Source organism: Pinus tabuliformis, chromosome J (assembly GCF_031772625.1).
Source record: "Pinus tabuliformis cultivar Carrire ecotype Pingquan chromosome J, CPIR1, whole genome shotgun sequence".
Taxonomy (NCBI): Eukaryota; Viridiplantae; Streptophyta; class Pinopsida; order Pinales; family Pinaceae; genus Pinus; species Pinus tabuliformis.
This window is the reverse complement of record NC_142295.1, coordinates 1,564,310,220-1,564,325,835: the sequence shown is the minus strand read 5'-3', so window position 1 is coordinate 1,564,325,835 and position 15,616 is coordinate 1,564,310,220.

The following is a 15,616-nucleotide window of genomic DNA, read 5'->3' as shown; positions in this document are numbered from 1 at the left end:
TATGTTTGGAGAGGCATCGACATCTGCAATATCAAGAGTAAAACCAAGATAAGCAGGAATAATGACAAAAAAAAACTCTCTAATCTAAACACACTTTTTAAACTAAAACACACTAGCTAGAAAGAAAAGCTATCCTAACTAAAAATATTCTTTAAGCATAATACCTCTTCAAGTAAAGACCATTTCTGGGTTTACCCAACGAGTCCTCGTCAAAGTCTACCAATTCATAGGCCCCTTTTGCTAGCTTTCACTTGACAACATAGGGACCATGCCACATAGGAACGAATTTTCCAGCGCCTAATTTATCATTAGTTTGATCGTAAACTAAGACTAGATCTCCTTCCGAAAAATTTCGAGGGGTCACATTTCGATCATACTGATCTTTCATACGTTTTGCGTGAGTTTCGATCGCCAATGCAACATCACGTCGATTCTCATCTAATTGCGCCAAGTATAACAAACACTTTTCCTCTTCAGAAGTGGCTGGAAGTAACTCGATGGCCATTTGCAGTGACGAGATTTCGCATTCAATGGGTAACACAGCTTCCAGACCATAGACTAGTTGGAAAGGAGTGAACCCTGTTGATGTTTTTACTGAAGTTCGGTATGCCCAAAGCACTGAAAATAGCATGTTATGCCAATTCGACCGATGAATCCCAATGATTCGTCGGATCATGATGACTAAAACTTTGTTGATGGATTCAACTAGACCATTAGCTTGTGGATAATAAGGGGTTGAACTATCGTGACGCAAACCAAGCTGGCCTGTAAGTTCGGTCATCATAATGTTTCGAAATGACGCCCATGATCAGTGATTATCGCTTGTGGCACACCAAACCTAGCAATTATGTGATTGAACACGAAAATTGCAACTGTCTTGCTGTCTGCCTCAAATGTAGGCATCGCCTCGGCCCACTTGGTAAAATAATCTACTGCAAGGATGATATACGCATGCCCCCCGGTCGAGTGAGGGTTACATGTAATAAAATCGATACCCCATTTGGCAAAAGGACCAACAAAAATTATAGGGTAGAGAGGAGCAGGAGGAGTGCACATCTTTCGATCAAATATTTGGCAGTTGTGGCATTTTCGAACCGCAGTAATACAATCTTTAAATAAAGACGGCCAGAAGTAGCCAGCGTGCAATATTTTTGGGGTTGTGGCATACCTAGACATATGACCACCACACGCTCCAAAGTGAGAATCATTTAGAACCCTTTCAGCTTCCTCATGTGTTAAACAACGTCGAAAAACACAGTCCGCCCCATGGCGATAAAGAGTATCTCCAATAATCCTGAATTGTTGGGACTGGAATCGAATTTTCCGACGTTCTGACCTTGAAATTTCTGGCCGAAAGGATTGGGTCTGGAGATAGACAGTGATATCCCCATACCATGGATCTAAAGTACTGATTAGAAACAAGGATTCGTCCGCAATGGGTTCCTCCGCCACAGTTTCCGTATGAGTACGTGGGAAATCACACATTAACTCCGCAAAGACTAAAGATTTCTCAAATTCCAAGTCGAACTCCTGCAGGATAACAATCCATTTAGAGTACTTGCCCCCTAGCAATTGCTTGGTCAAAATGTAGATCATAGGGTTGCAATCCTAAATTACTCTAGTTTTATGTAGTAAAATGTAGTGACGAAAACGTTGGATAGCTTGAACAGCTGCCAATGCCAATTTCTCCACATGTGAGTATTTTAGCTCAGTTGGATTTAAGGTTCGACTAAGGTAATATATCACATGCTCAGTTCCGAATTCGTCTTCCTGAACTAAGACCATTCCAATGGTGGAATGAGAGGCGGCGAGATACAAGAAGTAATCCTGGTTGTAGTTGGGAGGATGCAATAACGGTGCATGGGTCAACGCATGTTTGAGTGCATCAAAATATTTTTGAGCTATCTCATCCCAATAGAATGGAGTATTCTATTTCAACAATTGGGTAAAATGCTTTGTAACCTCGACGTAGTTAGGAATGAATCGTCGTAAAAAGTTTGCTTTCCCTTGCAACTTTGGAGTTGGCGAAGACTCGAAGGAGGAGGCGATTTGACAATAGCTTCGACCTTCGAGGGATCAACGCGAATGCCGGCTTTCAAAACTACAAACCCCAGCAATCGACCCATTTCTATACAAAAGACACATTTGTGTGGGTTAAACCGAATCCGATAATTCCTACACCTCATAAAGATTGCTCGTAAATGGACGAGGTGATCTGCTCGATGTAATGAATGAGCAGGCAAGTCATCGAGATAGGGTTGCACAATGTGCTTGATGTCATGAAACGCATAAGACATGGCCCTTTGAAAAGTTGCTCCGGCATTCTTGAGCCCAAAAGGTAACTTGCAATAAGCAAATGTCCCCCATGGACAAATGAAAGCCGTTTTTGGTTGATCGGCAGGTAGAATATTGATTTGATTGTATCCGGAAAAACCATCCATGAAGGAGAATATTTTGCTGCCGGCACAATCATCAATGATTTGATCAATATAGGGAGTTGGGTAATTGTCCTTTGGACAGGCTCGATTAATGTCCCTATAATCGATGCATATTCTTATTGTTCCCTGTTTTTTGTTAACCGGAACAATATTCGATACCCAATCCGTTAACGGGATCGGATAAATGAAACATGCTTTGAGTAATTTTTCAACTTCTGCTTTAATTGCAACATCTTTTCTTGGGTGTATCTAATGCAACCGTTGCCGGACGGGTTTAGCGTCCGGGTAAGTCTTGATCTCATGAACAACAATCACGGGATCAATTCCTGGCATTTCCTCATAGGACCAGGCAAACACGTCGCGAAATTCTTGAAATAGGGCCTTATATATTTGAATTTTGTCATCTGTACACGAGGCACCTATATGAATGTTCTCAACAATTCCAGGCTTAACCGAAATGTCAATAGGAATACTTCGAGAAATGTTTCCCAAATTTAACTCTGAATTGGGATGTTTCATTAGATTCTGAGGTTCCTTGACATATTCAGTCATAAAAATTGATGAAAAATCATTTTCAAAACGATCATTCTCGGGTAAAAACGAAGATCTGTGATGGAGATCTTCCCATGGTAAATCATCTACACATAGGATTTCATGAATTTGCTCATCAGAGTGAACAAGTTCAGAAAACATGATTAAATCCGAGCTTGATGTGAAAAGTGATTCCTCACGGACCACATTCATGAAGTCATTTTCGGTTGAAAATGGGTCGGTAAACGATTACACAGCCTCATACGCAATTTCATATGGACTCAAAGGCATGACATCACCAAATGAGTCTATCTCAGATTCAGAAGGAATGATCCAAGGATCATCATAAACAATGGTGTCTGACGTAATCATATGAATGGTTGCAAATGAAGACGATGCGTTGATCGAAGGAAAAGGAAAAGTTCCCAGTAAACTGGCATCTTTAACTAGTCCTACTCCAACATCCTTATATGGGATAGTCGTTTTACTGACATGCTGAATACTTTCAGAAGAGGCTGGGTCGGAGGAAAAGTAAGACAGCTGGTCTATTGTTATGATCTTTCCATTATGAGGAAACTTTATAACCTGAAAGACCGATGAAACGACCACTGTCATAGCGTAAGACCAACTTCAACCCAAGAGAAGGTTGTAATCTATAGGGGCATCAACCACCTCCACATCTAGATTAACGGTTTTTCCTTCAACCCCTATAGGCAAATCCTGTAGAATGACAAAAGGATGAAACCCACGGCCATCAAAGGTCTTTAGAATCGTCGGGGATTGATTTAGCGAAGGAGAACCAAGCGATCTCCAACACTGTATCGACATAATACACGTTGAGGCTCCCTCATCAATTACAGTCCGATGAATAGGCCTGTTTTTGACTATCACTGGAATTTGGAAAGCCATTTGATGAGGTAAACGTGGTGTACTATTTTCTAGATCGAAAATTATTAGGTTCGAGTCCTGAACATCAATAGCTCCTATAGCCGACAAAAGTAATTTACACTGTGTTGGGCATGATTGCAGCACCTCCAAAGCCGACATTGCTGAGGGTGAAACAGCTAAATCCTCAACAATGTTATAGTTCTGAGCCGCTCTCACATGTGAATTGAAAGCTGACTTTCGAAGTATACCCTTGGCGGGTGGTTTGATTACTAAGTCTGGATTAGGTTTCTCGATCTGTAGTGGATCGGAACTGGAGAAGATTCTGCTTCTTTACCATCAACAGGACTTTTACTACCATAATCTTGCGATCGAGTCACAATCCTAACATGGGACATCATCAGAATGGGTTCTTCATTGGCACTCGAGGAAGAACCTATCATCTTACTGTCTTGAGCTGGAAAAGGATCCTTCAAAACAACAGGAGTTTGGGAACCTTTAACAATCTTCGCAACCTCTGCACGATGAGGGCAGTCTCTTGTAAAATGTTCATCATCACAAATGAGACAAGGATAACGAGGTTTGCGCATTTCATCATTGGATTCTGATTTTTCAGGTTTCTCCTTTGAATTTTTGTCCGTTTTATTCTTCTTCTTTCCTTTCTTCTTCCCACCGGATTTTGATTTGGCTGCAGATGACTCTACAACGTGAATATCGGTGGAAATCTCTGCAGAAGAATCTCCTATTGGGGAATCAGGCAAGGTTATGATAGGAGAAGAATTCTTGGAAGACTTCTTCTTACTTTTAATGTTAACCGTACCAATCATACCATCGGCAGCATGAGATCCCGAAGGAGCTGCAGCAATTTGATTTTGCTTGGGGAGATCGGGGATTTTCTCGTGTAACGTACCTGACTGAGTATAGACCAAGTCAAGGTACTGTGCTTGTTAGGCCCCTATACTACTAGTGTAGCCCCTTATTGTTATTAGTATAACCCACTTATTATATTGATGTACCCATGTAGTGCCCATATTGTTACTATTGTGCCCCATAGAAGCCCATTATTGTTATTATTGTGCCCTTACATTATTATTGTTATGTCGGCTCTCATTATGTTATGACCCCTTAGACTCCTATATATAGAAAGGAGGTCTTTTCATTTGTATCATCCAAGAATTGTTCATTTATGTAATGCAAAGGAGGTTGCGCCCTCGAAGAGGCTGAATTCTAAGGCGTTGATCTATCTTTTCTATCTTTTCTTGAGCTGGTTTCATAACAGTGCTTGAGAAATTACTTGCTCCTCAGTAACAACTCCGACTTTAGCTACATCTTCAGTGATCTTTGGCAACAAAGATTTTACAAACCACTCAACCAAAATCTGATCCGGAATAAAAACCTTCACTAAACGCCGTCGACGCCTCCACTCATGAATATGATCTGAAATGTAAGTGGACATCGATTGCTTTAACGAAGTTAACAATTCCGTGCCATTGTCATATCGGACTGGCAACCGAAAATGAGTTAAAAATGAGGTAGCTAACTGACTAAAATTCTAAAAAGTGCCTCGCGGTAACTCAATGTACCAATTGGCCGCGAGACCAATTAGAGTGCGCTGGAAAAGTCTAAGACGGATTGAATCATCTGAAATGGAGTTAGACGCACACCAGAGGTGGTAAGTCATCACATGGTTCGACGGGTCCTCTCCTGATTTACCTTCAAACATAGGAATGTCACTAGGCAACTTATTCGGCATTGGTGGACAAAACGGAAGATAATTAATGGGATCGTTCATTAGGCACGACAAGTCAGTTAAGTCCAAAGTTGTGATAAACGGTAACTGACGATTAGGGTCCCTAAAAATCTGGGTCATGAGACTAGCCCGAGGAGGAGGATATCTAGGATAACTAGGAATACGAATTGCATTTGGGATATTGTATCCTCCCGGAAAACCAGGATTAACCAGACCGTACTGGGGTTGTTGAGGTTGTTGATAAGTGTACCCAGGGTACGGTTGATACTGATAGACTGGCTGCTGCACAGCAGGACCGAATTGGTACTTTCCCTGGTATGGTTGACAAGTAAATTGTGGTTGACTTGTGACAACCGTACTTGAACCTGGTTGTCCTACAGGCATCTGAACCGAAGTTTGAATTGTAGATCCAGACAGTGGTGAAGATGTCTGAGGAGTAGATACAAGAACAGTAGAAACCAGAGCTGTCAATACTCCGGAAGTAGGTGGGGTAGATTGAACAGATGTTGCAGCAGTTGTAGCAGTCATTTGAGGCAGAGTACAAGGCGTACTAGGCCCAGGCTGAGAAACTACCGAAGGTACAAAAGTTTGAATGTTAGACTGGACTGGTTGCTGGGGTGTACCAGAAACTAAGGGTTGTCTAGTTTGAGATGACAACTGTACATTTGGCTGCAACACCTGTTGAGTTTGCGATGGATCCCACACTATATTCATTCCGGGGTACGGACCCATAACAAGTTGAGAATATTGAGGACCATAACCGGGTTGAGGGTAGGATTGGTAATTTAAAGGTACATTTCCCGTTCCTTGAACATACGTTGACCGGAGGGTGGTTGGAAACCTTGGTTCAAGTACTGACCTTGGGGTTGATACCCTTGAGGCACGTACTGATACTGGGGTTGACCTTGGGGTTCATATTGAGTCTGGGGTTGACCTTGAGGAACGTACTGTCCCGTAGGTATGTACTGTCCTTGAAGTTGCCCCCCAGATGCAAATTGGGTACCTTGAGGTTGCCCCCCAGGCGATAACTGGCCACCTTGAGGTTGAGGATTGGGAATAGAACCTGACATCATGAGAATGTATTCTACGCTCAACGGCTTAGTACCATTGCTTCCAGTTAATAACCCTTGCTCAATGGGTTGAGGAGATGCTCCTGAAAAAGTACCAAAAAGTGACTGATACCCAGAGGGAACAAAAGGACCGCCGTAAAATAAGGGTTCAGGCGATTGAGTAAACATCGATGATTGTCTTGACATATTTAACGGAGGATAATAACCTCTAGGTGTTGGGTGATAAGGAACATGAGGTGGTGAAAAACTTAACCCTAGGTTTTCTAAGAAATTAGTCAAAGAAAAATACCAAGTACTGCCTCTAGGTTGACTGTAAAAAATTGATTCACGCTCCCTTAGTTCAATAAAAGGTTGATTTTCAGGGATAGGGATGCCTACTTCTTCTTCTGGAGTAGCAAGTTCTTCAATAGCTATAAGTCCAGAAGGAAGATCTTGGGTGATTACTCTTTCTACCCTAGGTGAACCAGGACCACTAGAAGTTGGAGAAGCAAACCCCGACGTTGGAGTAGCAGCAAATTCACTTTCAGGCTCGGATATTTCAGGTTCCTCACCTATATCACTAGTAGATGAAAAGCTACCAGTAACTTCGGAAACAGACACTGACTGTGGATTATAATCTGCTACTAACGCTTGAAAATCAGGATGTACTATCAAAGAAGACTCTCCTTCTTCAGGTGACCCAACTCTACTATCTCTAGGAGTTACAAGGACTTTCAAGCCTTCAAGCTGGCTCGGTGAAAACTCAGGAGGTTGGCCTCGAAGTCTACGGGACTTCCTCGGTAATTCAGCCACGGTTAAAAACTTTTAACTACTTCACACGCAAACAAAGTAAAATCTCAATGAAAACCACCTAAAGCCTCTAAAGAACCAAACAAATTTGAATCACATGCCTAAAGAATCTAGGAGATCAAACACACACAAACAGTAACTTTTCGTAATGAAAACACTAGTTGGTGATGAAATCCAACGTCGCAGAGTTCAATATAAAAATGGCGGTTGGAACAGTTACCCCGGCAACCTGCTTAATGAATAGACTGGCACAAGTTCATCCACTTAACTGTCTCGAGTGAAGAGAACCCCCCAGAAAATCCAAGTGAGTTTAGCCGACGTCTGCTTCAGGTACAATGGGATCTTCCCACCACTGTCACCTCAGGAAGAATCCTAAAGAATATGGCCACTAAGGTTACCAACTGAAACAAATATACCTGGGGGAATAGTCTACGATCTGATACGCACAAAAGGGAAAAGTAGCAAGCTCAATCCCCTTGAAGGCTCCTTGACATAATCCAAGGTTTACCAACAGGTGAACCCAGGCTCCTCAACAATGGTTAATCCGAGGTTTACCGTTTTTAATACGTGAATATCTGGCGTCGTTCCCAATGAGTAAGGATTTATTCCCACACTGGTTCGGACACGATCTCGTGCTTCTCCTTTAAGAGGAGCTTTCCCAGAGCATAAATGCAACAATTGGATTTATTCCCTGCCACAAGATACAGCTACTTGTTTGTTTTCACTGTCTTGGAGAGTTAATTACTCTCCTACTCCAAGACACTAGCCTAAGCTAAGTTGGTGTATCAGAGCCCTAGAAATAAAAATGTTGCTAGATGAATTTTACTTTAGCATTATTTTTATTGGTTTTTGTTTAAGTCAAAAGGTGCGGAGATGAAACTCGTGGTACGAAGACTCGACTCAAAATCACTAAAAATGCACCTAAGATGATTTAAACAATCTTTTCTCTTCGATGAAATTCTAAACTAAGAAAGAGTTTGAGAATGCAAATACTTTGTAAACACAAATCTTTCTTAATCAAACAAATTAAAAGAAGAGCTTTTGTCCTTTCCAATGCACTGAAAACGAGACAGCTAGTTATTTCACAAAAATTTCCCTTTTTCGTTTCAAAGCACTCAACCACTACAAAAAAACAAACTTTTTCCAAAAGAGATTTTTATTTTTTATAAAACACTCAAAACTATGGAAATAACTAACTTTGAGATCTATAAACTATAAAAACCTATTTGAAGTCAAAACCTACAAGATGTCTTTTCAAATGATGTTTTACTTAACTAGATGTAAGCTAAGGACCAATTTATGCAGAATCACAAATCAGTCAAGAACAACCAATTTTGTTTTCTTTTTGAAAATGAAAATCCAAACTTTTAAACACAAGCTTTTCGAAGTTTTGTAAAGAGAAAACACAAGGCGGATTCCTCAACAAGGGGAGATTTCATAAATAGTCAGACTCATAAGAAGGCTGGTAGACACCAAGGTGATCTAAGGTCCCTACAGCTTCTAAGCTCAGATCCACTACAAGACCAAAATGAAAAACAAGCCCAACAAGCAAAACTCCTAGGAATTTCACCTAAAACCCTAACACTAATGAAATCAACCTAAGGAAAGCTTCTGACAAGTTATATGCAGGTCTGGGCAGTGGATAATAACTTCTAAACAAAAACTAAGCTGACTAACAGAGGAAATCTTAGGTTTTTCAAAATTTTGACAGGGTCCGCAGGCCCACAGTTAACACAGGTGCGGTATCGCTCTGTGCTAAAAGCAAAGGTGCGGATAGGTACGCACTGTGTCAAGAGGCTAGGGTGTGGTCCTCTCCCAAAGCTATGAAAAACGAAAAATAACCCTGGATCTACAAAATCTACCCAATTTTACACACAACAAGCCAAAAACAGAAACAAAAACACAGTTTCTCAGGTCAAAGTAAAAACAAGGAAAAAATCAAGTTTCCCAGTATGGTCGCCATTTTGTCACACGGAATAAGTCGATCTTGCGGACAATATAGACCTTCCTAGAATCTAAAGAAGACCTAATGACAAGAAAACCAACCAGACACTATCTTTCTCTAAATATGCTTTTATAAACAAAGGCAAACAAGTGTTTTAGGGCCTACCTTAGGTCCAACGCAAGTTTGTGGATGCCCTCGCTCCTTCGATCCAAATGAGCTCCTTTGTCGCGAATCTGCAAACAAAAACAAGAAAACAAATTAAATAGCACCTGAAAATCCAATATCATAAAACATATTTAACATGAAATTCAAGGAGTTCATGAAACAAATAACATGAGATACTTGTTGAGAAAAATGAGTTTGATTGTATTAATTCAAAAGAAGAAGAACTTTACAACCTGTGCCTTGACACTGTACAAGCTCCTCCCAAGGTCCAGCAAGAAGTCTCCTCTACTTTGACAAGTTTCACTCACTTCCAAATGAAGCCAAAAAGGTATGTGATCTCTCCTCTTAAGCTCAACTAGGAAGTCTTAATTTCACCAGCATTTACCCTCAAAAATCTTCAGCTTCTAACCTCCCTAGCAACCAGCCCAATGCCTGAATTTATAGTGCAATGGAGGGAAGTTACTAGGTCCTCCTTCAAAGGGATAAAGCCCTCCTTCAAAGGGATAACTCCTCTCATCAAGGGATTAGCTCCTTCTCTTTTGGGATGCATGAACCACCTAAGAGCGGCAAATCCATGTCAAAATTCCTTCTAGAATCATCTAGAATTAACCTAAAGTGAGTTTTCTAGAATAAACTTGCGCCTTTTTGACTTTCACAGGGGTCCGCACCCACACCTTTAGGGACAGAGCAGGCAAGTCCACAGTTTTTGTGAAAAGAAGGTGCGGGACCGTAGGCAATAGTGAGAGAAAGTGCGGAACTAGAGTTTCATTGATTTTTAATGTCTTTCTCTTATTTTCAAAGCTTGACTTGAAGAGCTAAGGTCTGAGACTTGCTTAGGAGGACAGTACAAGTGATGATAGACCCATACTGACTGCAAATAATCATGGTGATGATATTTTTGTGTAACAGTGAGGAACGCCTTCCTCGGTAAGAGGGAGTGTTGAAATTTGGTACCGGAGGACAAGTGGTTCCTTAAGGCTTTGATCTTTGGCCTAGGGAAAGGTGTCCAAAAGAATTTAATTTTTTTCCTAAAGTAACTTTATAATTTTTATAAAGTTAAATCTAATTTAAAAGTGACTTTAGGTGATAAAGTTATTAAGTCTAATTTTAAAGTGACTTTTATAAAGTCAATGAAAAAAATTAGAAAGGAAAAGTGACTTTGGAAATAAATGACTAAGTGGGTCTTTATTAAAGTGGAGTGAATTAAAAAATAAAAAGTGAGATTTAAATGAGCATTTAATCTCAGCCTTAGATCTCAATCTATTTCAGCCATTGGATTTAGGGATCACCCAAAAGTAACTTGGATCACTCAAAAGTCACTTGGGGTTATATTAAAGGAGGAAAAGGAGGAAAAGGTCATTCATTCTTTCATGAACAGATTGGGAGAAAGAGAGCAAGAGAGCAAGAGAGATTTCTGACAGGGAGGAGAAGGAGACAGCAGCTTGGCACACATTCCAAGGCAACAGTTGAGCAGATTTGTACAACTGGTTCACCACACAGTGAAAGGCAGATTTTGGCACCATTTTTGAGGAGTGGTTTACACAAAAATCGAGAAGCAGTTTGCTGATTTTTCTACACGCAAAACGAGGGCCGTACAGTGCATTTATTGCAAGCCATACAACGCATTTATTATAGTTCGTACAGCGCATTTAATGTTTGCCGTACAACAGCATTTAATGCTAAAAGTGGGCACAAAAATCGAGGAGGTCGTACAACATTTATTGCTATCCTGTTTGCTGTAATTTCCAGTTTGCTGTGAGGCATGGGAAAAGAGATAAGTTGTAAATTTGCTTGCTGATTTTTTTGCTGAAAATTTCTCACTGTAAAAAGGCAATTTTCAGAAATAAAGAAGAGCTCTCAAATTGGTTTTCCCCAAGAGTTGTAGGGGGTTTTTCCAGGGTCAAGTTGACCAAAAATATTAGTGTTTAAATGTGTTTTAATGGCTGTTTATTATTGCTGATTTTTATTTCTGCAATTTCCAGCATTCTGTAAACTTTTCAGAATTTGTGTTTTCAGCAATATTTATTTTTGCAGCTTGTTAAATGTATGGTTATGGGAAAGAGCATTTAAATACATGGGAGAAATAAGGTGAAACTGAAAACCGGGGTGGGAAAACAGAAATTTCTACATGATGATGAGCATCATTCCAGAAAGTTTCCTCAAGAGACATAACCTTGGTGATACTCTCGTCAATGGGAAATGTCTCATTCAAGGGATCTGGAGAATCCCAAGAACCAAGCCAAGGGGATTGTGAATACACATATAGACACATACTAAGACTAGCATGACTTTCAGAAGTGGCCGCTGAATCCAAAACAACAGCTTGATAGGCTTGTTCTGGTGGGCTAAGCGGCATGACAACACAAAAGAATCAACTTGATTGAGATGACCAGTGTTATTTTCTCAATACCACGGACTTGCGAACTTCAAGGAAAATTTCCACAATATACATACATAGGCGAAGAAAGATGTCAAGGGCATATGGTATGAGTTTCCCTACTTGGTCATTGAGCAGGACATTGTTTCTGTAGTCTCTGTAGTCTCTAACTGGTCAAGTGTGTCGTTGGACCCTAGCAAGGACATCGAAGTATACCAGGAAGGGACTAGCAAAATCGCAAGAACGTTGAAGGAAGAACCCAAAAAGGTCCCTCAGAAGGTCACCGTGGACCTTGGGAAGAATATGACTGGTGTTATTTGCTCAATACCGCGGACTTGCAAACTTCAAAGCAAATTTCCACAATGTACATATACAGGTGAAGAAATATGTCAATGGCATATGGTATTAGTTTCCCTACTTGGTCATTGAGCAGGACATTGTTTCTGTAGTCTCTAACTAGCCAAGTGTGTGGTTGGACCCTAGCAAGGACGCCGAAGTAGACCAGGAAGGGACTAGCAAAACTGTAGGAATGCTAAGGGAAGAGCCCAAAAAGGTCCCTCAAAAGGTCACCGTGGACCTTGGGAAGAATACGACGCAGAAGCCAGACCGTGTCGATGAAGAAGAGTAGGACATAGAGGAGCCAAAGTCAGGTGGAGCATATCCTTTGAAGGAGACAAAAGACATTGAGTCTCCCTTCATACTTAAGAAAAGGAAGAAATCCATCGCAGGAGGTGCGCGTAAGAAGAAGAAGTCTGACAAGACGTCGAGTATTGAATCAATGGTACTCACTGAGGGGGACATCGATGAGATTGGGGACACTCTGCGCAACGTCACTGAGGACATGTAGGGACACATAAAGGATTAGTAGAAGCCAGTATTGTCGCAGATCCAATGGGGCCTCAAAGAGCTACCAGTGCAAGAGAGTGTGATTCAAGCGAGTGTGTTTAAGACGAGTGAGAATCGAGCGAGCATGGCAAAGACAAGTGTGACACCAACATTGCCTCCAAGTTTGGTGGTCACCACAAAGATCCACACAGTGCCTCTTCTGGGAGGGTCACTACACTTTCCTACCACGTCAAATTAGGCAGCAGTGCCATATGGAAGGAACTCAGATCTAAAATTAGTGGCGCTGCCCATTCAAGCATTACATGAAATACACTAGGGAGTATCTGCTGAATTGAAAATCCGAGAAGAGTGGGCGCTCTTCGTGATTAAAGACGTGAGAAGCCATAACGAACAGTTAACTAAGGAAGCTTCCAGAGACATAGACGCAGCCGCTACATGCAAGTAGGAGCTAGAGGATGACATCACTAAGACTTGCATTGAGCTATTAGAGCTTCTCATACAGACTGAAGCAGCTTCCGAAGAGAAGGTCCATAAGCTAGCTGCCATGGTGAAGGCGTCCAAAGCAGAGGTTAAAGGAGTCAAATTTGAAATGCAAATGAAGCTACAACCAACAACACCTCTGGAAGTTTGAGAGCAACGCGAGACTTCTATTAAGGCCGATATGAAAATCCTAGAAGCTACAGTTAAAGAATGTAACCTTATTTTTTAAAACATCATGGAGGATAGGGACCCCCAGGTTTATGTTTTGACTAAGTTTTGAGTCAATTTTTGTAATATTGTAAAGCGACCGCAATTTGAGGAGCAAAGCGTGTATAATGTTAAGAGTCAAAGGGGATTTTAGGAGGGTCAAAGCCCCTTATTTTGTAAAGGGATGGGCTGTTTTTGAACTCTGCCCATGGTTTGTGGACCGTGGTAATGTAATTTAAAATATATAAGAGGGAAGTTCAAAGCTTAAGGATATTTGATAAGTAAGATTTTGAGTTTGTATTTTGGGGAAGGGGAAGGCTCCTGCAGCTAAGTACACGGAGACCTTGGTAAGTCCAGAGTTTAATGCTTGGGCCCCTACAACTGTGTGCACAGATTCAAAAGATGTGTATGTGTTAAACACACATGGGCAACAAGAACAATATGAAAGATAAAACATGTAAGTACGATTTTTATTAACAACTGATATACATTTATAGTACATTGTTGTGACCATTGGGTATCACATCCCAAGGTCTCTTGGACTCCTTTTGTCCATCTGGCTTCTGGTGGGCCCCAATATTGCAGCAATAATGCTGCAACTCCTGGAACTCCCTTCTTTAATTTTATCAACCCGGTAGTTCATAACAAACTTGGAAATAATGGTGCTGTATGCACAAGTACTAGCTCTTGCCGCAGCTGTCACTTGGTCAGCTAGCACAATTCCGCTAGGGGCTTAAGCCAACTTCTATGAGCTCTTAGAAGAAGCTTTTTAACTGATGGATGAAATCTAACTCAAAGGAAGCTAATCTACTTGTGGAAAGAAACTGAAAGCCAAAAAGTAACACAAACCCTAGCAAACCCTAATTCTACCAGCTAGTCCTACTGATGCAAAGGAGAGAATGAAAACTACTGGAAGGGATGCCATTACTTCTATGAAGGTAAAATACATGTGTCTAGACTACCTCTACCTGAAGAAAACATCTTTTTGTATTTTTGAATAAGTTATTAGAATTATCATGCATGTGCTTTTAATTGTTTGTGACTGTGCAGAGGTGGATTGGCGAGAGGAAATGCTTGGAAGAGGTCGGGAAGGTTCAGAGAGGGCCTAAGGGGTCCCTAACACCCTTCCAGAGAGTTTCACAAAGTTTTTCTATCAAGAAACCTCATTCGTGAGCTTCTACAGGAAGTCTGCAGGGGTTCTACAGGATGTTTTAGGAATTTCTACAGGATGTTCAAAAATTTCTACAGGATGTTTTAAAATCGGATTTTGGAGGATGGATGAGTGAGGGAAGATGCATGAATGGATATGGAGGTAGGATAGGGGTTTGGAGTGGCCCAGGGACTGGTGGATGGAGTGGTGAGAAGGTGTAGATAGCTAAGTTGGCTCAAAGAAGGCTTAAACAATGATGTACAAAAACTAGGGTTATGTGAGCAAATGTGGCAAACATGAGGTAAGGATTCTAAGTAGAGGGTGGAATGGATGGTGCTGATGGAGAATAAGTAGATGAAGGAGTGGTACAAGTGCTCTGCAAGTCGTTTTTCCAATCTGAACCAACAAATACTTGTAAATTCAAAGACCTAGTTACGTTGACCTAATTTGCTAGCTGTCAGTAAAGAGAATGAACAGAAGTGTGACCTACAATGGAACCATGTATTTTAACTCATGCAACTAAGCAAATGAAAGTTTGAACTTGTAACCAACTTCTACACATGAAGATCAAACACTAGTGATTGCATGGCAAAGCAAAATCAGTGTTTTTGTGGGCAGCAAAGTCATCCTAGTCACAGCTCCTGATCCCACTGAGGGAGAGGTGAAGCTACAGATGTTTGTTGGCCCTTTTCTTGAAGCTTTCTCTGTTAACAACCTATCAACTAAATCTGAGCATGAAAAGCTATTTTACTCATCAAGAACAACCTAAATAACAAAACAAGATTTAAATCTAAATAACAGATCTTATTCTAAGAATGCAGCAAAGACACATGAAAGTAAACAAAGGAGGTACTAGGCACTTGAGATGGGCCCAACCCCAAGAGCTATATCCTCCTAAGAGTGATTTAGAGCTGGTTCAAAGCTGGATTCATCTTTATTGATCAAAAGAAATGTTACATTCCAAAAATTGTCCACAAGGAGAA